The sequence below is a fragment of the Podarcis pityusensis genome, assembly GCF_964106645.2.
Source record: "Podarcis pityusensis genome assembly, chromosome: 3".
Lineage (NCBI taxonomy): Eukaryota > Metazoa > Chordata > Lepidosauria > Squamata > Lacertidae > Podarcis > Podarcis pityusensis.
Genome location: NC_138026.1, coordinates 26,676,168 through 26,703,570, shown reverse-complemented (window position 1 = coordinate 26,703,570; position 27,403 = coordinate 26,676,168). Strand labels below are relative to the sequence as shown.

Sequence of the window (27,403 nt, the reverse complement as noted above, 5' to 3'; positions counted from 1 at the left end):
TAGATATTCGAGCCCCTCTCAGAGAATTGAAGCTGCTGCAGCCCACTTATCTGATGGCAGCCATAAAGTGCTGGTTCCTAGAAGGATTACCTGTGAAAGCCGGGGGGGGGGGGCAGGCAAATCTTCTGAAGACACAAGTAGGATATATTTTCCCCTTCAAAAGAAATTCAGAAGGATACCATGACCGGAAATGCTAATTCCCCCCCTATGCATATTTACTACTTGTAGTGTGACAAATTGAAACCCTGAAATAAGGAGGCTTGAGTAAATGGAGAGGAATTTTCAACGTCCATTTCGAGCGAATAAATATAAAGCCATTGGACTTGCTTTAAAAGTGCTCCTCTTTTCTTTCTTTCCAGGATCTTAGTAAATTAGGTATTTAAATCTGGTCATGCTGCATGAACATGATACCATTCAAAGTTATATTACTTATTACTGTATAATATTTGCTCCCAACTGTGTATTCCTAACGCACTCCCTCTCCGCCTCTTCATTTGTAATTCCAAAGGAAGGTCTGGTGCCTGCGCAAGGCCCAGCGATGAGTGGAATTTCCTCGAGAATAATAAAACCATTGCAACAGTAACTTACATATATTTTCAAAGACGATGTTCACAGACCCTCCAAGTTTCCCTATTTTCCAGGGACAGTCCCGGATTTAGAAAACCTGCCCTGGTTCCTGATTTGATCACAAACGTCCCTATTTTCATTGTGGATATGTTGGAGGGCATGGTAAGACATCCCTACTTGCATCGGATAAATGTTGGAGGGTATGGAGTTATGCAACCCCCGAACCAAGGAGATAAGTATCTATACAATCTTTAGAAGACACCCGAAGGCAGCCCTGTATAGAAAAGTGTTTTTTTTTATGTTTAATGTTTTATTCTGTTTTTATATATGTTTGAAGCCGCCCATAGTGGCTGGGGCAACTCTGTCAGATGGGCAGGGTATAGAAGAAGAAGAAGAAGAAGAAGAAGAAGAAGAAGAAGAAGAAGAAGAAGAAGAAGAAGAAGAAGAAGAAGAAGAAGAAGAAGACGACGTCCCTATTTTCATCAGGGAAATGTTGGAGGGCATGTGTTCAGAACATATGAAGCTGCCTTTTACTGAGTCAGACAATTGTTCCATCTAGCTCAGCATTGTGGAAGCTCCAGAATTTCAGACAAGGGTCTCTCCTAGCCCGACCTGGATATGCTGGGGATTGAACCTACCTCCATGCAAAGCAGATGCTCTAACCCAGAGACTGGCAGGAGCACTGCTTTAACTCCACCAGTGCATTTGCACTGCACTGACCTCACTGCTGCCTATATCTTCTGGTATGCAGCAGCAACAAGACCTACCAGTAGGGATGGGGAAGAAATTAAATTCAGCCTGCATTTAAAGATGAACTTACTAAATTAGCATTTTCCAAAGCAATATGCAAAACAAAATCCAGCCCTTCCTTTTAAATTTCCACCTATATAAAGTTCTTCAGCCAAGGAATGAGCACAAAAATGCATATACAGTGATAAAATGTCTACCAAAATACACATTTTATGGAAAACGCCCTGCTAGGTTAGGGAAATTGCTTTGCAAAAACAGGTGCATTGGGCAAAATGGCATATAAAAACATATAAAAGGGGAAAGCTGCACAAAAAATGCTGACAATTTTTCATGAGGGCTTAATAACACACACACACATACTCACACACACACTGCAAATTGATGTAGAAATGTGGAAAAACTGAATTCAAGATTGGAAATAATGAGAAACCGCGAGAAACTGAAATTGCCATATTTGGCCAGTGCCCTGTTATGTTGTCTGCTGTTGTAAAGTACCTGTAACTCTCCCACATAATGTGTGTGTGTCACATTTTAGATCCAGAAAATGACATGGGACATGGAAAACAGTAAACATCCCCTCACAGAGATACCTCCTGGGGCTATTGTGCCAATAAGCCCTCCAGCTACTTCAACCATTTAAAGTCAGGGCTCAGGAGAATCGATCATGTGTGATTTCGCCTTAAAACTGCAAGACCCAAAATGCAAAGTTGCTCTTCGTATTGTGACATGAACAAAAGGGCTGTTGCAAAGACATGATGGAAGTCAAAAAGACATTGTGTGTGCGCATTGTTACATTCGCTGCTTTGAAATTCCTCATCTCTTAATACCAAAATAATATGCAGCACACCATCTGCCAGCTGTGAACAGAAATAAAATTGCGGGTACAGGTACTGTAATGTACAATCTAATTAGTCTACTAAACCTTAATATATCTGAGATTTTGTAAATATAAAAACAATCGTAGCGGAACAAACCCATTCCTCTGACACAATAATGATGGAGATTCTTATGCTGCCATAATGAAGGGCTTTATTATACATATTTTCAGGGCCTCACAGTGCGCCTTGCTTAATGTGTTGCACGGCTGCATGTAAGGCAATTAAACTGATAATATACTGAAACAAAACCCACAGAATCTGAAAATAATCATACGATTTGTAGCACGACCCACAGATTTTAGTTCAGATACTGCAACAGCACTTTCACCATTTAATGATGCTGGTGTTCTTCAAATTAACATGGTTGATCCTTTATTCCATCTCAAGATAACACAATGCAAATGATACATTATGATACCACACTTTATGAATCTATTCTCTCGCATTGAAGGCCCCTACACCTACCCAATACTGATCTGTGGTCAGTGGCGTAGCGTGGGGGGTGCAGGGGGGCCCGGGCGCAACATCTGGGGGCGCGCGCTCGCACTCGCAGCTCTCTGCCCCTACCTGGCTCACTTACTCTCTCTCACTGCAGTGCTGGCTGTGTGAATCCGATCCGAGCCGCTGGGTCGCCGCCCACTGTGGAGGGGGTGGGTGCCAGTCGTGCGGTGCGGAGAGAGAGCGAGGGGCTATCTGGGGGAGGGACAGTGCAGCGGCTGCCCAGCACAGCGCTGAGCGCGGGAGAGAACCACACCAGACCAGGCAGCAGCAAGAAGAAGCTGGCAGCGGCGGCAGGTTAGGGGTTAGGGGGAGCAAATTACTTGCCTTGCCCCGGGTTAGGGGGCGCAAATTACTTGCCTTGCCCCGGGTTCGGGGGCGCAAATTACTTGCCTTGCCCCGGGTGCTGACAACCCACGCTACGCCGCTGTCTGTGGTTCCCCCTTTCCCCAAAGAGGGCATTTAGGGCAGTTGTTACAGGGTCAGTTTCCTATGAAGTGGGGGTTGTTTTATATATAATAATCAGTTTGTTGTTATTTACACAAACATGGGGCATAGAAGTAATCACATAGGAAGGCGGTGCTGGTTCCAAAGGAACCTCTTGCTGCAAAAAAAAAAAAAAAGCTTTCCTCAGAAACTGCCTGAGGGTTGAACAGCTTGCCACCCCCATCGTTCAGCCGGACACTGAGGTCCAGCTCTGATGGCCTTCTAGTGGTTCCCTCACTAAAAGAAGTGAGGTTACAGGGAACCAGGCAGAAAGGGCCTTCTCGGTAGTGGCGCCTGCCCTGTGGAACGCCCTCCCACCAGATGTCAAGGAAATAAGCAACTATCTTACTTTTGGAAGACATCTAAAGGCAGCCCTGTTTAGGGAAGTTTTTAATGTTTGATGTTTGATTGTGTTTTTAATATTCTGTTGGAAGCTGCCCAGATGGGCAGGGTATAAGTAATTCTTCTTCTTCTTCTTCATAAAATATAATTGTGGGGAAATCCAACACCTTGTGAGGTAGTTTAGGCTGAGAGGCAGTAACTGCCCCAAGATCATGTCTGAGTGGGCGGTTTGAACCCTGGTCTCCCAAGTCCTAACCTGGCATTCTAACACACACACACACTCACACACACATACACAAGCACCTAGATATTTTGATTAGGAGAAATCACGTTTCTCCCCCTTGCCTTTTAATTGCCTGTCTGCTATTCCCTTTCCATTCCCGCTTGTCCCACAGGCCCACTCCACCTCCCAGCTTCCAGAACAGGAAGAAGAGATGTGCTAACATACCTAACACATTTAGGCAGTCAGCAAGTGACACTGTCTGTCAGATAGGCGAGAGCTCACTTTACATTCCACTTACCATCTGCTAAGACTCATTTTGTGTCAAGCTGGCAAGGCAAGGCAGCATTTGATGATGTGGAAATAGTGAACAGCCCTCTATGTTGAAAATAGCTGTGGTCTACTTTTTATTTTCACAGTAAATGGATGCGCCCAGAGAGAGAGAGAGAGAGAGAGGAAATCCTTTCTTAAATAGTGACTCGAAATAATTTCCAGGGCTATTGAATGGCCACTGTAAGGTACTGTTAAATGTTTTACAAAAAAAGCAATTGACCAGAATAGTAAATAGCAACATAAAGAGAAGTGGGTGACTTAGAAATATGTATGTTTAAGAGGCTGCACCAATCACAGCAACCAGTGAGAGCACATAGCTCCCGTCATATTATCACTGATACATTTGTGAGATGCAGGAAAAGTAGTGACTACATTTCACCACAGTTTCCACACAAAGACATGTGCAGTAGGATAGAGCCAGTAACCATGCGTACCACACTTGTAGCGATGTGGGGTTTCTTAACGAGATAGGATATGTGTGTGCAGTTTTGCTTCTGTGTACATAATGTTAGAATTCCTGCTCCACGATTGCAGTCATGGGATTGTTGCCTTTCACATGACGGTGTATGTTTTGACTCCACAGTATGGGAAGTGACAGAGACAGGATGTTTGTGTTACTGTGTTCCGTGAAGTGGAACTATTGTCCTTTGTTCTTTTCTCTTTGCTGTCTGATGCTAGAGAGAGGGAGCCATGTTGCAGTGCTCCGTGTGTGTTTATATGTAAATTAAGTAGATTAGCCAAAATGCTGAGTTGCTGAGTTCTGTTACGCAAACTGAGAACACTCTGTGGATCCCTGAGTGTGCCGATGTCTGTTGGCATTGGTCGCTGTGATGTTCGGGCAGAAGAAAGCTAATGAAGCTCCCGAACGATCGACCAGGAGGGAGAGAACATGCCAGTCGGGCATGTGTCTCTACCAGAGTCCTACTCGAGTGTAAGACGAGCTCCTGACACATAAAACCCCTAACTGGATCCAAGGACATATTCCCCAAATCAAATTATGTTTCCTGGCAAAACCTGTTATCTCAGTATTGGACAAGAAGCCCAAACTATTAGCCCTTCATTTGTACCCTATTACTTTACACTTAACTAAACATCCCTGCCAAATTCAGTACTACATCACCAGGCTACTAGGAACAAGGAAATCTCTTCTGTAGCAACTGACCAGATACTTTATTCCTTACTCAGTTGTTTAGATATTTACTAATCTATCTTTCTTCCTTTACCCTATTAGGATGTACAAATCACATCGCATCAACAATGAAGGGATTTAAAGGTTCCTGGTCATAACATAGCCGTGCCTGACCATTTAATTTCAGTTCTTCCATTCATTCATTTATTGCATTGATCTCCCATCTTTCATCCAAGGAGCTTGAGGTGGTATGCATGGTTCTCTCCCGGGAGGTACGTAGAGCTTACTACAAATATGGTATCTCAACACAACGTCTTCGTAAGGTAGACCACCCTTATGCCCATACCACTGGGGAGAAAGAAGCAAGGCTGGGAAACGGTGGCTTTTTTTTTTACAATCACTGAGACTGCTGGGAATGGCTCATGCTTTTAATCCTACACCAAAGTACACATGTATCAGAAACATGCAATATTTATAAAAGAGATGCTTGTGTGGAGAGAAGGTGGGGGGAGAGATCAGCTACTGCTTTATATTCTGATTGTCCAATAATAATCTGATCAGAAAACTGAACCCTTAGAAAAGAAATGTTTTATGCAGGCTCAGTCGCTGAGCCTAACAGTAGTTATGCTCATTATTTCAAGCTCCCGGCTAAACAGCCCTGCGATATTATTCAACTCCAATTAAACGAGGCATATGCAGATATCGCTAACCTGAGCATATCTAGCCTTCTTTGTATTCAGATGTTTGAGGTGCAAACAACATACCAGATGGAGGTAGGATGCTTAGAAGAGACCTATTGTGCCTAGACATCTGAATATGAACATGAACCACTCATCTGTGTCAGCACAAATGCAATCTATCTGCCACATAATAGATGACATTGACTTTTCCCTTGATTGAAATGACTTTGCACAAGACATACCGTAATGCTATTTTGCTAATGAAAATAATCATTTTCGAATGCTTTGGAAGCAAACCAAGGCACACATTCAGTAAGGGAGAAAAGGCACATGAAAGAGGCATGCACACAAAATATTAGGGTTAGAATGGATTGTGAGCCTTCCAGTGATCGTGACAATGGTGAATTTCTTGGCCTCCCCACACATTATTGTTATTATTGAATGATATTGTTAATGCATAGCTGTCAACGTTTTCCTTTTTTTAAGGGAAATTCCCTTATTCCGAATAGGATTCCTTGCATGGAAAGGGAAAAGTTGACAGCTATGTTAACTACAACAGGGGCAGCTAACATGCTGCCGTCTGGATTTTTGTCAGACTACAGCTCCCAGCATCCCTAAACATTGACCTTGCTGTCTAGGGCTGATGCATCTGCAAGGCATACATTGGCTACCCTTGTAACTATGCAAAAGCCCTTCTTCGCCCACTATGGCTCCCTTTTCGGCCACATCATAACATCTCCAAAAATCTTCATAGTGTTTCATAACCATAGGGGTGAGTCAGACTGGAAAGAAGCTATTTTGAAAAGTTGTCCCTGGGAAACCTGTGGGGCTACAGCCTATCCACTGTTGGGGGGACATTTTGCCCCAATGTGTGAACATTAGGGGAGAGCTTTTGCCCCCGAGAAGCTGTTTTACTAGGGTCAGCTTTTCAAAACAGCCCCTTGTGCAAAGCATCAAGAGAGAAACAGCTCCAGTGAATGGTCTGGGAGTTGCTTTGAAGTTCTGCTCCTGGGGAAACCGAGGCTGCGGCAAAAACCCACTGCAAAAGTGAAAGTTGAAAGCAGCAGTGTCCCATAGAACGGTGGGCTTTTATACCCACAAACAAACAACCCACCCACCCACCCAAACACCCTGGAGCAGTTTAATTGAGAGCAGTACTTCAGTGTATGGCAGGAACTGAGAATACTTTCTCCAGCTGAGATTTTCATGAAGAACTGATGGGTTTTAACTACTGAATGTTACCAAGTCCCGGAAGTTTGTTTCTGAGCCTGAGCCCACTGGACCTTGCCAGTGTATCTCTTCATTTCAAAATAAAGAAAACTCCCTTCTGTTACAAGAAAAAACAACCAGTTGGGTTTTAGATTACGGCACAATATACGTAAGTACCTTTTGAACACACAAACAGACCACAGAGAAATGATAACCAGAATCCAAAGCTTTCTGTGTGCCTCCCCTGAACTCATTTTACTAATACATTCTCAATGTAAAATAAGCCAGTTTTTTTTAAATAGAAAAAAACGTTTAAGCCATCCACTACCTTTTATAGGATGGTTTTATTAAAAGCATAATAGGTTTGCCCTGAATATCTTAACGATATGATGCCCTCTGGGTAGGCATTTAAACTCTTCCATTTGGAGCAAGAGAACATGAAACGTACTACTCCTTGACTATAGGAAACAAGATAACGAGCCATTTTAAGCTGCCCTTTCCCCACAAAATATTATGTAGCTATGCTGACCTTAAAAGAACTCTGGTGTTCAACAGGTAGGAGAATTTTGTAGCTGGCAGCATCACTGGGTCCTGGAATCTGTTTGAAGCGACCGGCGCATAGCAATAGGAATCATCAAGTTGTTAGTTACTTATCTGTATACAGAATAAATGTTCTGGGGACCTTTGCATTTTTATTAGAGCAACTGATTTCTATGACCCAGAAGATGCCATGTGATACACACACACACACACACACACACACAGAGGCATTTATTAGAAAATGTGCTTAGGTTAATGCTCGTTACGTTGGATGCAAATTCTATTCAGCCTGATGATCCGACAAGAGCAATGTGTTCAGTGCAAGATCTACGCTGAGCATGACCAAAATGCTCACACCCACCATGTTAAACTATCAATGAGCTGAATGGGGGGACTGGAAAAATGATGGAAGAAATGTAATTTGGAGCTTGATCTGGAATTTGCAATGTTAAAGGAAAGTGTGGAATCTGAAGTTATAATTGATTGTTTGGAACAATCCCATTTTGTGTCAGACGAATAGGAGCACGAGGAAAATAGGAAAGGGGGGAAGTGGCTAGTCACTGCTGATCCCCAGCAGGTATATTCGAGAAAGGAGATAGCGAAGAGGAGTATCTGGATTGACTTCAACGGTAGCCACTGGTGGCAAATTTCCAAGGCCACCAGATCCCCAAAGAGGCATTACCGCATTTCAAGAATCCTGATGTGTATATTTAATCTTCCTTGAAATTGGGTGATTATGCATATATTGTGTGCCTGGGAAAAGACTTGCTCTGGGGGGCTTTTAGAAATAAACATATCATCTAGCCTGCTATAACCCAAATGTATGGGTCTCTCTTTCTCCTGCTCCTTCCATCTCCCTTCCAGTTTTATTTGGCTTATCCTGACAAGACAGTGAAACTAAATGTACCTTATGTGAAAAATAACTACCAAGGTGCTCTTGCAGTCTGTTTGGAGTTAAGGGATTGGACATAGGAATATGAGCTGTTCCCCTTGCCCATCTCTTGCCGTATGGTTAATGGTTTTGATGGCACAGAGGAGAATTGTTTATAGGATTTCTTTTTAGTGCACGGTATATTAGCATCTCCCATTTTAATGCATTCCATAAATAAAAAATGATGAAATGCCAATGTTTTGCAAACTGTGTGCGGTTAACTTTATTCTGAAATCTGGCTCTCTCTCTCTCTATATATATATATATACACACACACAATTTGCAGCATATCTGTAATTCCCCTCTCATCTCGACCCTGTGCTGATTTCCCTAGAATGGATACTTAACCAGAAATTTATCACTTTTGTGTCCCAAATAAAGTTCTGAGCTAGCATGCATCAAGCAGCATATACAGTGGTGCCTCGCAAGACGAAATTAATCCGTTCCGCGAGTCTCTTCGTCTTGCGGTTTTTTTCGTCTTGCGAAGCACGGCTATTAGCAGCTTAGCGGCTATTAGCGGCTTAGCGGCTTAGCGGCTATTAATGGCTTAGCGGCTTAGCGGCTATTAACGGCTTAGCGGCTTTAAGAAAAAGGAAACAAACTCGCAAGAACTCGCAAGACGTTTTGTCTTGCGAACCAAGCCCATAGGGAAATTCGTCTTGCGGAACGACTCAAGAAACGGAAAACTCTTTCATCTAGCGAGTTTTTCGTCTTGCGAGGCATTCGTCTTGCGGGGCACCACTGTATATAAGGCAACTGATCTATGCTGAGACATAGGAGCTGTCATTCTGAGGGAAGCCAACTATTGCTCTGCCTGAAACGAACGAAATCGTTCTTGGAATTGGAGAACTGGCAAGCCAAATGGTGGCCTGTCAGGGACTTGATACAACTGCTTTTGCTACCTGGAAGTGTGGAAGCATGGCAGTTGTTAAGAACTTGACAGACCGCAGAACGTCGCTGTGTGGGTGAGGCATGGCACAGCATAGCAACGTTCCCTGACCATGCTAAGTCTCCCGATTCAAGCAATATGTGGCCACAGGAGAAGACCTTCTTGGTGGCTGGTCCCCGACTTTGGAATGCCCTCCCTAGGCATGCCTGACTGGCTCCCTCTTTGTCACTGGCAGGCAAAGACTCTTTTATTCTGACTGCTATTTAAGGAAAGGGCTTTTTATTATTGCTGCCCTGTTTTTATTATCTGTATTTTAATAGATTTGTTTTTATATTGTTTTAATTCTATTATTTTTAATGTGGTTTTAGCTTTCTGTAATTTATCTGTGCTGTTTTAATCCGTGTAAGCTGCCTTATGTTTCCGAGCACAATTTAAACGGTTGGGGCTGGCCATTAAAGCCCTCATGGGCCTTGCCCTGTATACCTGAAGGAGTGTCTCCAACCCCATTGTTCTGATGGCCTTCTGGCCGTTCCTTCACTGCCAGAAGTGAGGTTACAGGGAACCAGAGAGAGGGACTTCTTGGCAGTGGTGCCCTCCCTGTGGAACACCCACCCATCAGATGTCAAGGAGATAAAGAACTACACAACTTTTAGAAGACATCTTAAGACAGCCCTCTATTGGGAAGTTTTTAATGTTTGATGTTATATTATTATTTTTATATGCGTTGGAAGCCGCCCAGATTATTCTAGCCTGGAAAAAAGGCAGGATATCATCATCATCATCATTAGCTGGAGTGATTATGTCATTTATTAGCGCACCAGAGTAACTGATGCAGTGTTCTTGCTCCAGCAAGGGAATGAGGTGATAACAAGGCTTTTAAATGTTAAGCTAGATTAACATGGAGGAAATCAGAGAATGAGAAAAATAATCAAGCAGAGGCTAGGAGTTTAAACGGTAACCCTTCTTTGCAAGATTGTTTGTATTGCAAGTTAGAGGTTGCGCTGCAGCTGACTGAAGATCCTTTGTCGAGTGCAATGTGTCTGAAGTAAGTACCACTAAGTTCAGTGGTGCTTACTCCCAGGAAACTAGGAACAGGATTGAACTCATACCACATGATCCAGGGATTTGAACACAGATCCCTCCAGTCAAATTCTGATACGCTTTGTTAGCTCACTATTCTAGAGCTGTTAGCTGTTCCTAATATATCAGGTATTATGTTCTGCTCATGTTTGCTCTCTCTCTCTGTGTATGTGAGAGAGAAAGAGAGAGAGAGAGAGAGCAGAAGAAGGCAGAAGCCAAAACATTTTACCTTTAAGACTTTAATCTCTCTGTTCTGTTCTTTGCTGTATAGATCTATCTATAGCTGTACAGTATCTACATGCATAAACACAGTTGGTTGAATATTATTTTTTTAATCAGGGCAAGAGTTTTGCAGATATAACTGATCACAAGTAGCCATGCTCTGAAAATCACAAGGATAAAAAGCACTTCCCAGGACAAAAATAAAAAAATGCACTTGTAAACCTATGGATATTTTCACATGATCACTTTATAATTTGGCAAAACAACAGGAAGGCACCTTGTGGCAACTCTTTCACATTGAAAATGGTTGAGAAAGAGGTGGGAAATGGCATTTTTAATCGCATTCCAAACAGATGATATTTTAAGCTTCTTTTCCCCAAATTTGTTTCTTATTTTCTTCCCTGAACTGCCCAGGAATCACAGCCGAACCTCCTGGAAACAACATGTAATTAAATGTATAGAACACCTCTTTACCCTGCCTTTTGATGCTTGAGATATAAACTTTAAGGACACACCTTATTTCTGCGATTGTAAGTAGTTTTGAACTGTTTTTGACATTTTGACACAATGCCCCTGGGACCTTAGGGTGAAGTGCAAGAGAAGGAAGACACAACAATAAAGAATAATTTGTTCTACGAATGTCACCCCATAAACATTATGGTAATCAGGCATGGCAATTTGAGCATGGGCTCAAGCGATCTACCTATCCTTTGCCCTCCAAGGTCTAACAAAACAAGCTCTGCATTGAGCAGAAGGAAGGCCATATCTGATCTCTGAAAGCTGGTGACTAAACCTCCAACAAACACATTACTGCTTAATCTGTCCTACCTGGCCGTGGTTCCACTTGTCTCAGCCATTTCCCGCATTACCATTAAATCTCCATTGGATGTTCTCTGCAAACAGTGCATTGACTGGCGATCCAAGTAAGAGCGGGGGACCTCTTCTAGAAAAGACAACAAATAAATAAAAGATCCCTGAGCAGTCAGACAGGCTTTGTTGTCTTAACGTTGGACATTGTGTTTCCATCCAGCGAGATTTAGAGGAAGGAAACAAATGGGAAAGACGACCGGAGTGTCAACAAAGCAGTATCTGATGAAACCTCTGAAGACCTGGAACAGGCCCACCCAGTTTATGACCTGCCAAGCTGAGGGCAACACACACCAGCCATATATTGGGGTCTATCAGCAGCTTGAGGACTGTACTGTTTTTTTAGTCAATGACAGGAGTTTTTACAATACAGTGGTACCTCGGGTTACATACGCTTCAGGTTACAGATGCTTCAGGTTACAGACTCCGCTAACCCAGAAATAGTACCTCGGGTTAAGAACTTTGCTTCAGGATGAAAACAGAAATCGTGCTCTGGTGGCGCGGCAGCAGCAGGAGGCCCCATTAGCTAAAGTGGTGCTTCAGGTTAAGAACAGTTTCAAGTTAAGAATGGACCTCCAGAAGGAATTAAGTACTTAACTTGAGGTACCACTGTACTTGTAAGACTGATGGGCTGTCATGCAAGGTGGCTTATATTCAGCTTGGTGGATCACACAAGCTGCTTACTCCTGGTCTACATCTCCTCCTGCAATAAGGTATGATTTTTAAAACAAACAAACAAATATTTATTGGTTTTTAAACAAATACAAGAACCATTAAACACTGATCTAACTGTACATCTCATGGTGTACATCCCATGTCCAAACCTATGACTTAACATGACCTCTCTGCTGAGAAGATTGAACGGTTGGTATTGGTTTTGATCAGCAACATACTCAGAGGATATTATGCTTCTCTGTACTTATCTGACAATCCGCCTCAAAAATTAAGAGATGGTTACCTTTCAGTGGTAAATTTTCAGCCACTATCAGATGAGCACAGACAGTATTTAAACCAATTCATCTCTCAGGAAGAAGTCCTAGAAAGGCTTTTCAGGAGAATTTAATAAGGAATGGTTTGATAACTTGCAGAAGAGCAACACAAGAGGGCTTGGCATTCAGGTAACTAAAATATTGCAAGGGGGCAGGGATAATACAGCCTCCGGTGGCCCTCTGAAGACTGATAAACTTATGAGGAGTTGTTTTGCTCAGCAGCAATTTCACACGTGAACCTAAAAGACATGGACACCTCCCTTCCTCAGAAACATCTCAGGATAGTGACAAATTAAAACCACAAAATAGAAACATAACCCTGAGTGTCACTCGGTGAATGAAGATGCAGTAATTAACGCACCAGAATGCAATATCACAACGGAAAGACTTAGATTTCCTAGCCTTGGATAACATAGCAGACTTTGGTTTGGTTCAGGCCAGCGGGAGCCAACAGAAGTGGCTGGCCTGGGTTTCCATTGGTTTCTCGTTGCATCGGAAATGAACTTTGTGTTGGATGCATTATTTGCAACATCACCCCAATTACCAGCTGGGGCATTTTGCATCTGTGTTCCCCGAATTCATATCAACTCAAGCATTTGAGTTTTCTGTGAATCAGCCCTAAGAACAGTCAGTTTTTCTCTTTGTTTCTTCCCACAAGAGAATGCCTATCCAAACAGGAACTCATTAATTCCTTGTTTAAATAGTGCCTCTCTGTTCTGTTTCCCTGGGGAATTGGACAGCACTCCTGTTCTGGAGAAGACTTCTTCTGGACTCTCCCTACAAACACTGGCAACTGAATAGGCCATTGAACCAGCATCTCCTGGGTGTCCTCAGTCCTTGGAAGAAAGACTGCCTCTCCCTGGCCATTCATCTCCTGCCTCGCTTCCTATCCATTTTAAGCCTACTTGATAACTCTCCGCTTATCTTGTCTCTTCCAATAACATTGCCGCTTTACAACTACCTTATTCTCCATTCTATCCCTCCTGATGTTGTAATGCCAGACTACCTACCCTCCGAGTTGTTTTCAGATACATTAATCTTAGTTAGTAAGCTTTTATCCACACTAAACGTAGCTCAGTGGGCTCTCTTATCCGAGTAGTTTGCCTTTATATCCTTTCCTCACTTGCTGTTGTTCTAATTCCTGCTTCTGCTCTGTTGAGTGATACAAAGAAAGCTTCAGCTGCACTCAGGAGAGGGGGACTTTTAAGACTGAGGGCCTCCTTTCCTTCTGGCCAATCTTACAAGGGCCACATGATGGGGCAAGCAGGGCCTGAAGCAAAAGGCATGAAACAACGTGCAACTGTTACCTAGCATTTCACATGCTCATACACCCCCCTCTCTCAATCCTCTACCCAGGAAAGCAAGGAGGATTTTCATAGTTCAGGGGAAAACACTTAAGGAAGGTTCAGACCTGGGTCGTTAAGGGGTGTGGTCTTTGGAGAGAGGATGTGAATGAGAAGGATGTGCTCTCTGTTAACAAAAATTCAATATGCCTTTAGGGTTCAAAAACCCAGACACCTCCCCCCATCGGGACACCCCACCACCACCATCCTGCATCTCCCTCACTCGCCCCTCCCTGCCGCTAACTCCTTCCTCGCCTGCCTGCTCCCCCCTTCTTCCTTGCCCTCTCTTACTTTTGCCGTCTTTGGCCTCCTGCTCACAAAGGGAGGCTGAGTGGCCCCAGGGATATCGCGGAATGCCTGGCGACTGCTGGGGGCAGCGCATAGCCTAGCGGGGCCCCGAAAAAGTTATGGAAGGCCTGGCAGCAGCCAGGAACATCACCAGGCATAGCGCAACCCCCAGGAGGCCGTCCCAGGCCACTCAATGCACACTTCCTGTTCTGGGGCACAGCACCTTTTGAGCACCACTCTGGGCAGCTTCCAATCGAGTGTTAAAAACAATACAGCATCAAATATTAAAAGCTTCCCTAAACAGGGCTGCCTTCAGATATAATAATAGTAATAATAATAATTTATTATTTGTACCCCGCCCATCTGGCTGGGTTTCCCCAGCCACTCTGGGCGGCTTCCATAGAAACCAAAAATACACTAAAATATCATACATTAAAAACTTCCCTGAACAGGGCTGCCTTAAGATGTCTTCTGAATGTCAGGTAGTTATTTATCGCTTTGACATCTGATGGGAGGGCATTCCACAGGGCGGGTGCCACTACCGAGAAGGCCCTCTGCCTGGTTCCCTGTAGCTTTGCTTCTCGCAATGAGGGAACCACCAGAAGGCCCTCGGCGCTGGACCTCAGTGTCCGGGCAGAACGATGGGGGTGGAGACGCTCCTTCAGGTATACTGGGCCGAGGTGTCTTTTAAAGATAAGATAGCTGCTTATTTCCTTCACATCTGAAGGGAGGGCGTTCCACAGGGTGGGCGCCACTACCGAGAAGGCCCTCTGTCTGGTTCCCTGTAACCTCACTTCTCACAATGAGGGAACTGCCAACCCCCAAACCCGGGCATTTAATCCAAAATGTAAAATTCTGCCTGGATGGGGCTGCTGGCCCCCCAAAACAGAACATGTCCAGGAAATCCCAGATGTATGGCAACCCTCTATACCTGTGCTTCCATAGGAAAGGTCACAATATACACATTCTTTGTATGTGTAGATGACCCTGAGGTGAATTTTGCTAACTCAGTTATAAGCAAGACTGTAGTTTTCTACAGGCCCCTCATACGTTCTTCTAAATTCTTTTAAACTAGGTAAAGGACGCTTGCTCTGAGATTCTTCCATTCTCCCATGTCTCCCGACACTGTCCTAGTCCTGTGCTCCCTGCATTCCTTACTGCCCATTGGATTGAATCCCAGTTTCCCCACTGGTTGTGGCATATCCTACATTCGGTGTGCCTCACTCCCATCCTTGCTGCCCCTTGCTTTCTGTAGTCTTTCAGAACGGAGCCTCCATTATTGTGCCAAAGTCCTCTTTTCCTTCCAGATAATCGGTTACCGCATAAAGGCAGGCCTGGACTCCTGCTTTTCTCACCCACGCTGTGTTACAGCTTGCTTTCCAACTCATTAGGCCACAGGCAAAACTGCCCCCTTCCCCACCCCTGAGACAGGGAGGGCCAGGGCATTGCATATAGACTGAGAGATTGATCCTCTCTCTCTCTCTCTCTCTCTCTCTCTCTCTCTCTCTCTCTCTCTTTCTCGATTACTTGTGGCACACTTTCCCACTTGGCTCAGTATTCAGCAGAGGGACTTTTGGTTGGGCTTTGGCCTGCTGAAGTGCATCTGGGGAGGAGGGTTCTGTTGTGGAACCACCCTCCCCATTAAATAAGGCAGGAGCCAACTCTGCTGAAACAGCATTTTATTCAGGTTACTGATATCAGTTTTTCGGAAATTGTCTGGTTACTTAAAAGTAAGCCCAACTGCATTCAAGGAGTCTTACTCCCAGGTAAGTGGGTATATGATTGCAGCCTTGAAGCATGGAGTCAGAAGGGACCCTGAGAATCATCTAGCCCAACCCTCTGCAATGAAGGAATAGGCAGCTCTCCCTTACATGGACCAAACCTGTGACCTTGGCATTATCAGCACCACACTCTACCCAACTGAGCAAACCAGACTTCTTCTGTAATTCTAACCTGGGAGTAAGACCCTTTGAACTCAATGGGGCTACTTTCAAGCAGACATGTCTATTTGTCTATCTAATGTGATATGATTTTATTTACCTTGCTTTAATGCATTTATTATTATTATTAAGTTGTGTTTCACTGTTGCAAACTGCCCTGGGATTTGTTTGAAGGGTGGAATAAACATTTCTTAAAACAGGACATAGATACTATTCTGCTTGGTCACATTTTATTTTACTTGCTACAACTAGATCCTACTTTTCTTCTAAGGAGCTCCAGGTTACAATGCATGGATCCCTCCCACACATTTTATTCTCACGGCAACCCTGAGAGGTAGGATAGGCTGAGAGGTAGTGACTGACCACAGTTCACCCAATGAGCTTCAGGGCTCAATGGAGGTTTGAAACTAGGCTTCTCCACACCCTCTGCAAGACTCCTAGCTCTTATTACAGTGGTACCTCGGGTTAAGAACTTAATTCGTTCTGGAGGTCTGTTCTTAACCTGAAACTATTCTTCACCTGCGGTACCACTTTAGCTAATGGGGCCTCCCACTGCCGCCGCCTGATTTCTGTTCTCACCCTGAAGCAAAGTTCTTAACCCGAGGTACTATTTCTGAGTTAGCGGAGTCTGTAACCTGAAGCGACTGTAACCCAAGGTACCACTGTACATCAACTTCAAGTATGACACTCACGTCCAAAATGCACATTTCAATTCCTCCCCCCCCAAAAAAGCCCAGTGTTACATATCCTCCAAAATTTCTCTGATGAAAATATAGATGTCCTATATAATAATAATAATAATAATAATAATAATAATAATAATAATATTCATACCCCGCCTATCTGACTGGGTTGCCCCAGCCACTCTTGGCGTCTTCCAACATATATTAAAGCATAATAAAATATTAAACAACTTCCCTATACAGGGCTGTCTTCAGATGTATTCTTAAGGTTATATAGTTAATATATCTTCTTGGCTAGGCATAACTCCATACCCTCCAACATTTTCCCGATGATAATAGGGATGTCCTAAGGAGAAAGGGGACATTCCGGGATCAAATCAGAAATCAGGATGGCTTCTGTAAATTCGGGACTGTCCCTGGAAAATAGGGACACTTGGAGGGTCTGGTGTTGGCACCCAATAACGTTAGGTAGGATCCTACCTCAATCAGCATAACTTTTTATTCTCTTTAAGGACCCACAGTAAAAAGGAGACAGACCACACTGAGCTGCTGGGCAGTTCCTGCCTGCTGCTACCACATAACCATTACCTGCAGACATTTAAAGCACTCTTACACCATTTTAACAGTCACAGAGAACCCTGGGAACTGTAGTTTGCTAAGGGTGCTGCAAATTGTAGGTCCGTTTAGTCACAACCCTTAAACTACGGTTCCCAGGATTCTTTGGGGGAAACAATGACTGTTAAAGTGGTATAGGAGAGGAATGCTTTAAATGTATGGTGAGGATATGACCAAGATTGCTGGTCCAGGAGAAACTGTGTGTGTGTGTGTGTGTGTGTGTGTGAGAGAGAGAGAGAGAGAGAGAGAGAGAGAGAGAATGAATTTCTGGACATGGAGGGGCTGGGGCTGGGGCTGGAGGGCCTGAACCACCCAGCCCTGGCAGTTGGGGCAGGGGGCTGGTTCACTGGCCTCGGAGGCTGTGGGTTATGCCCAGAAATCACTGGAGTGGGGGTCTGAATCGAATCTTGCCTGCCTCTCTCTCAAACCTGCTTCGGCCTCTGAAATCTTGTCTCCTGACCCTTCACATCCACCTCATTGCCTGAAGCGTATTTAATATATTTTAAGAATACAGTACTTAATTGGGGAAATAAAAAACCCTCTCCTATCTAGGTGTAATGTACTGATGGATCATAGTTTGAGAGTCCTTAACATGCTTTCCCCTCAGTGCTCAGTATCCGATGTTTCTTTTCTTTACACTTTGTAAATGCTTAATCAACTGTACAAACCCGGAGTAATAATTACTAATGAACTGAGTTTTAGTACTTTTAATTTCCTCATGTACAACTATCTCCAGCGTGTTTAGCATCAAAAAATGTGTTTCTCTTTAAGTGGCTTCCTTTGGATTGGCACACAAACACCAGGAATTCCCTCATGTCTGTGTAAAGGAGATAGCATCAAATTGCTCTGACCACGGAAATGTGGCTTCATGCCTATTTACATTATTCTAATCAAATTCAAAGCTGCATTTGGAATGCCGGAAGGTCCTTAAGTGTTCTTAAGATACTGATTGCTGTATCTATTTACCACAGATAGTAATCTTCCTTTATCAATAGTAGACTTTTCTATAAACCAAAAGCCAGAAGCTGAAGTTAGAAATCACTGAATTTGTGTTCATTAGTCTTACCTTACTGGGTTTTATTAATTGTTATTCATTTGTATCAAAAAACAACAACATTATGTTGTTATTGTATTTAGCACTATTGTCAGAATTACCTAACTGTTTTGGAAAAGGAGATTAGACCATAGATAGCCAGTGTGGTGTAGTGGTTAAGAGCAGTAGATTCGTAATCTGGGGAACCGGGTTCGTGTCTCCGCTCCTCCACATGCAGCTGCTGGGTGACCTTGGGCCAGTCACACTTTTGTGAAGTCTCTCAGCCCCACTCACCTCACAGAGTGATTGTTGTGGGGGAGGAAGGGAAAGGAGAATGTGAGCCGCTTTGAGACTCCTTTGGGTAGTGATAAAGCGGGATATAAAATCCAAACTCTTTTCTATTCGAATGTGATCAGGCGGTACAATGGTGCTGCAAATTATATATAAAGCAGTGCAAATATCACACACACACACACACACACACACACACAAACATCTGAAATGCAACATCAATGGAAACTTCCATAATTTGTGCAAATGGATTTTAAAGTCAATGTGAAACTACTTTTGACCTTTTCAAGGCTTCTTTTCTTGCGACTAGATTCTGAATCAATAATATTATTTAGATTTTCCTGTTAATCCAGCCAAGAGACTGATCTCAAATTAGATTTGGCATTTGGATGGCAGCAACATGTGATGTTCAAAATTGCTTTGGTGGAGGTGTGCTTTGTTTTGTTTTGTTAAAAATAGTTAATCCTTGTGCAAAGGACTCTGTTTCTTGCAAACAGAATGTGGCCTTTTGTTTTTTCTGTGATCATTCATGTGTGTAGTTTGATAGTCAGTGTCCCTCTGAATTCTTTGATCCTAACAGAAAGAATAATGTGCAGGATTTGCTTTCTTTTGATTGTGATTATTTAAATAAGACATTAAGCATTTGCCATAGTTAGATCTAACCAGCTCTTCCCATGGGGCAGGCCCAAGACTTCTTTCTCCTTTGTATGGGCATGTTACACAAGCTCGTACCAAGTGCTGTAAAGGAAGTATCAAAACAAGTCGTATGAAGTCTGAATCCCCTCAAAGGGCTTTGAGATCTCAGATGAGCTTTATGTCATTCAACTGTTTCATTAAAAAACCTGAAACCCCTCAGTACTAGGAAAACAGACCTGTCACAACAGACTTATGCTCATTGGATTTTCAGTTTGGACAGTGGTAAATAATGGGACGCAGGTGGCACTATGGTCTAAACCACTGAGCCTCTTGGGCTTGCCAATCAGAAGGTCAGTGGTTCGAATCCCTGTGACGGGGTGAGCTCCCCTTGCTCTGTCCCAACTCCTACCAACCTAGCAATTCGAAAGCAAGCCAGTGCAAGTAGATAAATAGGTACCGCTCTGGCGGGAAGGTAAACAGCGTTTCCATACACTGCTCTGGTTTCAGTGTTCCATTGTGCCCGAAGTGGCTTAGTCATGCTGGCCACATGACCTGGAAAAACTGTCTGTGGACAAACGCCGGCTCCCTCGACCTTTAAAGCAAGATGAGCGCTGCAACCCAAGAGTTGTCTGCAACTGGACTTAACTGTCAGGGGTCCTTTACCTTTACCTTTTAAAATAAATGTCACAATAAACAGCTACAATGCTGAAACATGTAGTGGTAGCTCAGAACCTCCAAGTGTCTCTATTTTCCATGGACAGTCCCGATTTACAGAAGCCTTCCCAGTTTCTGATTTGATACCGGAATGTCCCATTTTCCCTTAGGACATCCCTATTTTCATCTGAGAAATGTTGTAGGATATGGAGCCAAGGAGATAAGTAATTATACAACCTTTAGAAGACAGCTGACGGCAGCCCTGTATAGGGAAGTTTTTTAGTCTTTAATGTTTCATTATATTTTCTATATATGTTGGAAGCCATCCAGAGTGGCTGGGAAACCCAGTCAGATGGGTGGGATATAAATAATAACATTATTATTAGTAGTGGCATGGATTAGGATGTCCCTATGTTCACTGGAGAAATGTTGGATGGCATGCATTTGATTGCTTCAAGCTTTGTCTCATAGTACTGGAAACAGGCTGCTAGGTTCCAAAACATTAAAAAAAAAAAAAGAATATCATTTATATACTGCTTAATCATCAAAACCTCTATGCACTTTAGCTATGTGGTGTAGTGGTTAAAAGCGGTGGAGTCGTAATCTGGTGAACCGGGTTCACTTCCCCCCTCATGCAGCTGCTGGGTGACCTTGGGCTAGTCACACTTTTCTGGAGTCTCTCAGCCCCACTCACCTCACAGAGTGTTTGTTGTGGGGGAGGAAGGGAAAAGGAGATTGTTAGCCGCTTTGAGACTCCTTCCGGTGGTGATAAAGCAGGATATCAAATCTAAACTCCTCCTAAAACATTTATGCATTAAAATGACTGATCAAATCAGAAGTTAAAAACTTATGTTTTCCAAAATATAGACAAAACCCAACAGTTTTTTAAAGAATATATGATTAACTAATATTTAAATGCATGTCAAATAGTTGTGTCTGGGTAGGCTTGCTTAAAGAAAAAAATGTTTTAGCAGGTGCCAAAAACAGCAAATCGGGAGAAAACAAATTGTCCATACATCTTAAGACTTTTCCTAAAGGAAAGTCCATAGCTCATTGGAAAGGGGTAATATTTTACATGCAGAAGGTTAGAGGTTCAATATTCAACCTTTTCAGTTGAAAAAAAATGAGATAACAGGTATTGTGGAAGAGCTTTGCATGAGGCCTTGGAGAGCTGTTGCCAGTCAGAGTGGACACTATTGGCTTAGCTGAGCAATCCTAGAGTTGGAAAGGTCCTCATAGGTCCTCAAGTCCACACTGTCAGCGCAGGAAACAAGGTGCACAGCAGCTTTCTGCGTTCCAGATTAGCTCAGATCTCATGTCTCAAAAGTACCTGAACCTCTGCACTGCAAACACAATTGAATAATAATTTTATGTTAAGGTCCTGGTGATTTAAGGTGTGTGTAGCCCTTATCTCTGTGGAACAGCAAGGACAATCGATCGGAGATTATCTCATGAAGAAACCATTTACATGAGATACTGAAATTTACATGGAAAGCAGCTATCATTTAAGAGTGCCTTTCAATTAACTCCACAGTTGATATAGCAAAGCCTGCACACAGCAAACATTGCAGGGAAGCCTGGGATTAAAATTGGACAACAAGCCAGAGAACTGTTTGGCTTGGATGCTGCAGGTGCCACTTCCCTCAGGGTTTTCCCTAAGCAAGCAGATGATCTCTCCCAACTCTCAAATCCGAACAAACACTGAAGGGACTCCGCATCTTGGGAGAAAGGCAGAGTTTGGGGGCGCAGATGGGGCTTGATGGATGCTAAAAGGGAGGCATTACCTGCTGAAGTCACAGAGCAGACACAATTATTACAGGTCTCCGGGTTCATTGTCAATTAGAGTGGCAGTTAAAACGAGCAGCAGCTGTGGCAGATGGCTGCGCTCCAGCAACATTGTGGTAATGGGAGCAGAGCCAACTCAAATCCTTTCATTCCCTTCCCTTTAAAAAATAAAAAATAAAAAGTCTACATAGTTGTCAATTAGTCGCAACGTAAAGGAGAGGGACTTGTAATTTACAAAGCGGGTCATTTATCTATTAATTCTTAAGTTTTAAATAAAATAAAAAGAGTATGCATATATTGTTTTGTTTATTTATTAGTTATTTCAAACATGCTTTAACCCAAAGGACTTTTCCTGCTAACTCTTTGGTGAGGTCTTGCAATATGCTTGTCTCCTAACTGAGCCAATTGCCAACCAAGTTGTTAGCATTTTAATTAGGGGAATTTACCAGAGACCGGCGCCTTTACTCTCACCGATGCTCTGTTAGAATAATAATAATAAACCCCTTTTTTGCTATCAGTGAGTCTGAACAATTATATAGAAGTAGCTCTACTTCTTGGGGATCTGGTGCCTTAGCTGCTCCAGCCTGGAGTGTTGTTTCTGAGCCTAAATTTAGAGGCTAAAGCCCAAGTTTATGCACTGCTCACATTTAGCGGTTATGCTGATCTCTTTTATTGCACCTATCCAAAGGAGTCATTAAAGATTTTAGAGGAGGCACCCCCTTTGACACTAACTTTATGGCTTCCATTGGCAGTAGATAAAGTTGCTATTATCAAGTGTTATGCAAATGATTCATCACAGGCGACAGGAGAGACGTGGCGGGGAGCGGGTGGCGGCGGGGGGGGGAATGCTTTGAATGGCTTGGTTTTGCTTGAGATTCCACATAATACAGTGGAATAATAGAGCCTCTGCCATGTACTAGACTCGGATTCAAATCCCTGCTCAGCTTTGAAGCTCACTAGATGATTTGGGGGCAAGATGCCTTTCTTAGCTTAGGAGGAGCCTGCTTACAGGTGAAAATGATACGCCAGCACCAGATAAGACACCAAATTAATGTGATCCTGTCCTGGGAGATTCTAAAGCCCCGGTCTTTGGGGGGAAATGCTTGAACCCCCATTTAGGAAGCACAAGCACAGCAGGTGCAGGTGACATGCGCTTCCTGTTCTCATTACATGTTCATCATGGGCCAATCGAACAGGTCAAAGCTTTCAGAGCCAGTGTGGTGTAGTGGTTAAGAGCGATAGACTCGTAATCTGGGGAACCGGGTTCGCGTCTCCGCTCCTCCACATGCAGCTGCTGGGTGACCTTGGGCCAGTCACACTTCTCTGAAGTCTCTCAGCCCCACTCACCTCACAGAGTGTTTGTTGTGGGGGAGGAAGGGAAAGGAGAATGTTAGCCGCTTTGAGACTCCTTCGGGTAGTGATAAAGCAGGATATCAAATCCAAACTCTTCTTCTTCTTCTTTCAAATATTTGGGCCTTATCTTCCAGTCCACGAGGTCATGGGGAGCACACCAAAAATTTGCAAAAGAAAAAGCATCCCAAAGTGCCAAGACTTTGACTCGCTTTTTCCATACAAAGGGTGGCAAAAATATACCATCAGCCCTAGAAATCTTCCAAGCTAAACCCCTAGCACAGCTACTATACGGGGCTCAGATTTGGACTAGCAACCACATTAGCACTTTGGAAGCTGTTCAATCAAAGTTTCTAAGGCAGATTTTTTCTGTACCGCCATGCGTCCCAAACGCATCATTGTGACTGGAGGCAAGTCTCCCTTCAGTAGAAATGCGGACTTAGCAAAGAACTCTTAACTTCTGGCTCTGCCTAAACTCAAATCCCCCCGGTTTACTATCCTTAGTACTTCAAGACTCCCATAAAAGTGCCTTGCTTAAAACCGTCTATCAAAAACTTCACTCTTGTGGCCTGTCCCCACAACACCTACTCACTATGGGCCTAACCAAAGCAAACAGTCTAACTGGTCAACGTCTAAAAGATATCAAGCATCAGAAGAACCTGGCCACTATAAGGAAATTCTGCCCTTGGTATTTTCATTTTCTACCTTTCCATTTTGATTCTCTGGCCCCATATCTGCACAAACTTATTATCCCAAAATTCAGACGTGCTTTTACACTTGCAAGACTGGAAGTTTTGCCATCTGTGGTACTTGAGGGTCGATTCCAAAAGATCCCGCCTGAGAAACGTCTTTGCCCCTGTGGAGATGGTAGCACCGAAACAGCAGCACATGTCCTCCTGTCTTGTACTCTCTACAAAGACCTGAGGAACGAGATCATCACCCCACTCGTACTGAGCATCCCAGGGTGCACAACACTGCCACAGTGTCCTTTCTCCTGTCAGACCAAACGCAGCAGACAACAGCAAAGGTTGCTAGGTTCTTAGCAGGGGCAATCAGAATAAGGGCCACTAACTGATTGCTGATTCAGGACTTTAAATTGTGCTCTTATATCAAATTTCCCTTTCTGCGTACACTGTAATGTTTTATTGTTGCTATGGCCATTGGCTAATGTGAATAAAGTTTTTATCTATCTGTTCATCATGGGCTGGCTTGATGCAGGGGGTGTGGGAGGCACCAGTTGTGGAATCCCCATGGGAAGAAGGCTCAGAGCCAGAGGATCGGTGGTAGGACGACAATGTGTGGTCAGAGGAAGAAGAGGGAAGAGACTAGGAGGAAAGAGGTATCAGAGGCTGGAGAGATAACAGCAGGAAGTGGCAGAGAGCAATACAGAACCAGAGGCAGAAGAGGAGGCTGGAGAGGAGGGGAACCAAGAGGCAGAGATGGTGAGGAAGTCTAGCTGTCTCTGCCTCCTGCGATGATCAGCTCCTCTGCCCTCTCTGGTCTCCCAGAACCCGAAGAGGTATGAAGAGAGTGGAGCAAAGACAGATAGCTTGGGAAGGAACCAGAGAAGGAGGAGACATAGGGGGCTGTGGAAAGGCGAGGACCTTCAGTCCTGGCAACTGGGCAAGTTCTATGGGTAAGAGTTGCTGTGCTCACTAGGCCTGGCCTCCTGGGCTGTCTTGTTTCTTTGAATAAATAGTTTACTTCACTGAAGCCGTGTGAGTTACTGCTGACCTGTTCCTGGCACCCACTCCTGACAATATCCTAATGTCTGAAGCTGTCTCAGGTTGAAATAGAAACCTCAGCAAAGGAAAGGAAAGAATGTCCAGCCTCTGCCCCATCGTTCTACCCGGACACTGAGGTCTAGCGCCGAGGGCCTTCTGGTGGTTCCCTCACTGTGAGAAGCCAAGTTACAGGGAACCAGGCAGAGGGCCTTCTCGGTAGTGGCGCCTGTCCTGTGGAACGCCCTCCCACCAGATGTCAAAGAGAACAACACCTACCAGACTTTTAGACGACATCTGAAGGCAGCCCTGTTTAGGGAAGCTTTTAATGTTTGATGCATTACTGTATTTTAATATTTTGTTGGAAGTTGCCCAGAGTGTCTGGGGAAGCCCAGCCAGATGGGTGGGGTATAAATAATAAATTATTATTATTACAGTGGTACCTCAGGTTACATATGCTTCAGGTTACATACGCTTCAGGTTACAGATTCCGCTGACCCAGAAATAGTACCTCGGGTTAAGAACTTTGCTTCAGGATGAGAACAGAAATCATGCTCCGGCACAGCAGCAGCGGGAGGCCACATTAGCTAAAGTGGTGCTTCAGGTTAAGAACAGTTTCAGCTTAAGAACAGACCTCCGGAACGAATTAAGTACTTAACCCAAGGTACCACTGTATTATTATTATTATTATTATTATTATTATTATTATTTTCTTCGTTCTCTGACTTCTTCTTGCTGATTTACCACAAGCAAACATGAAGGCCTCAACTCACTGACTTCCCAGGGAAATCCACCGACTATCCTATATTTTCCCCTGAACCACATCTCTGCCTTTAATTCCCTTAATGGTTTAGGGGATGGGCAGTTGACCTCTTCATAATTTGCCACTTAGTCCCCAAGTTAGAAATCTAACATTCTAAATTTAGTCAAAAGTTCTCTGCTCTTATGAGGTATCAAAGTATCTTCAAACTTAAACTTAGTTATGCAAAGTGATATGAGGGCTTTTAAAAGCATCACCCTTTCTATTTTCTTTAGCTTTCTTAGAGCTAAAAGAATCTCCAGGAAGATACAAAGTAGTGTACTTTCAAAACAGGGACAGAAATGTCCACAGAAGTGGCACTGCATGATCATGCAATGTTGTCCCACATCAATGCATTTGGTAACCACCTCCTACCTCCCATATCTTCTGGAAACCACATCACATGGAATCATAGAATTGTAGACTTGGCATAAAATTGGAAAGGGAGAAAAATTCCATCAATGAAAGAATGGCAAATTAAATTTTGTGAATATAAACATCTGGCAAGACTCACAGCATTCATATGGGGACAATCAGACCAAAAATTATTAAAAGAATGGGGATGTGCTAAAGAGTATATAAAAAAACATTGTTCTGGAGTAAGTATATCGGTATGTAACGAATGAAGCTTTGCAGGGTTAAAGGAAGAGAAAAATGGTGCAAAAAGTATAAAGATACAGGTAATCTACATTAGACACAACAATTTAGAAAGGGTAAAAATTTCGAGGTCTTAGAACAAAGGAAGGAAGTCAATATGTGTATACGTACGTAATGATCAGAATGATATGGATTTATTTGTAGATGTGTTTTTGTTTTTTGTTTTTTTGTTTTTGTTTTTTTCTAGTGTTTTGTTTTTGCTTGTTTGTACTGCTTTATTTTGGATTCAATGTTTGTAATTTTTGTTGTATTTTGCATTGAAAATAAAATAAAAAAAAAGAATTGTAGAGTTGGAAGGAACCCCAAGGGTCATCTAGTCCAACCCCCTGCAATGCAGGAATCTTTTGCCCCGCAATGCACACACAACAACAAACGTGGCATCTCCTCCGCCACTATCACCGCACAAATGTGTTCTATTAACACCAATCTGACTCCAGTATGGTAACTTCTGATTCATATTGGTGTAAACATGAAAATAATCTAGCCAGTTGCAACCATTTCATGTTTCCATTTAATTTCACTCTTTGTTTGTTCTTGGCCCATGTGAATACTTTATGCCACAATGCACATTTGTGCTGCTTTGTTCTTTTTTATATTCTTAGAACTTGGTGGGTGTTTTGGGGGGTTTTTTTTAAGCACTTATACTTCTCAAAAAGAATAAAACTAAAAGAAATCTGTTATGTTTGTGCTTTTCATTTAACATTGGTCGGGACATCTGCCAAGCTAATATAGGCACTTCTCCGCACCCTGAAAAACCCAATTAGGAATTGTTCTGAGTTTGATTATCAGTCAGAAACATGCATACAGAATTATTCATTAGAGACCTACTGAGAGCAGTGATAAAGCACCAGACAGCTGAATTATAGAGTCTGTCAGTACTCGCACTACAATTTTACATTTGCTTCATAAAGAGTGACTAACGAAATCTCTAAGATGTAATTTGGTGCCCACTGGAACTATACTTCATTATGGCAGATACTGTTCTGACTCTATTTAAG

General features: G+C 43.2%; 1 long non-coding RNA gene across 6 annotated transcripts in view; it reads right to left on the bottom strand.

Annotated features, from left to right (window-relative positions):
* LOC308473638 overlaps positions 1–27,403 on the bottom strand; it is a 503,626-nt gene that overhangs the window by 232,450 nt on the left and 243,773 nt on the right. For 5 of the 6 annotated variants that reach the window (XR_013984124.1, XR_013984125.1, XR_013984126.1 and 2 more), the window contains one exon: positions 11,583–11,697. The exons of the other annotated variant lie outside the window; for it this stretch is intronic. This is a non-coding gene — a long non-coding RNA (uncharacterized lncRNA). The remainder of the gene's footprint in view (positions 1–11,582; positions 11,698–27,403) is intronic. 6 annotated transcript variants of the gene reach the window in all.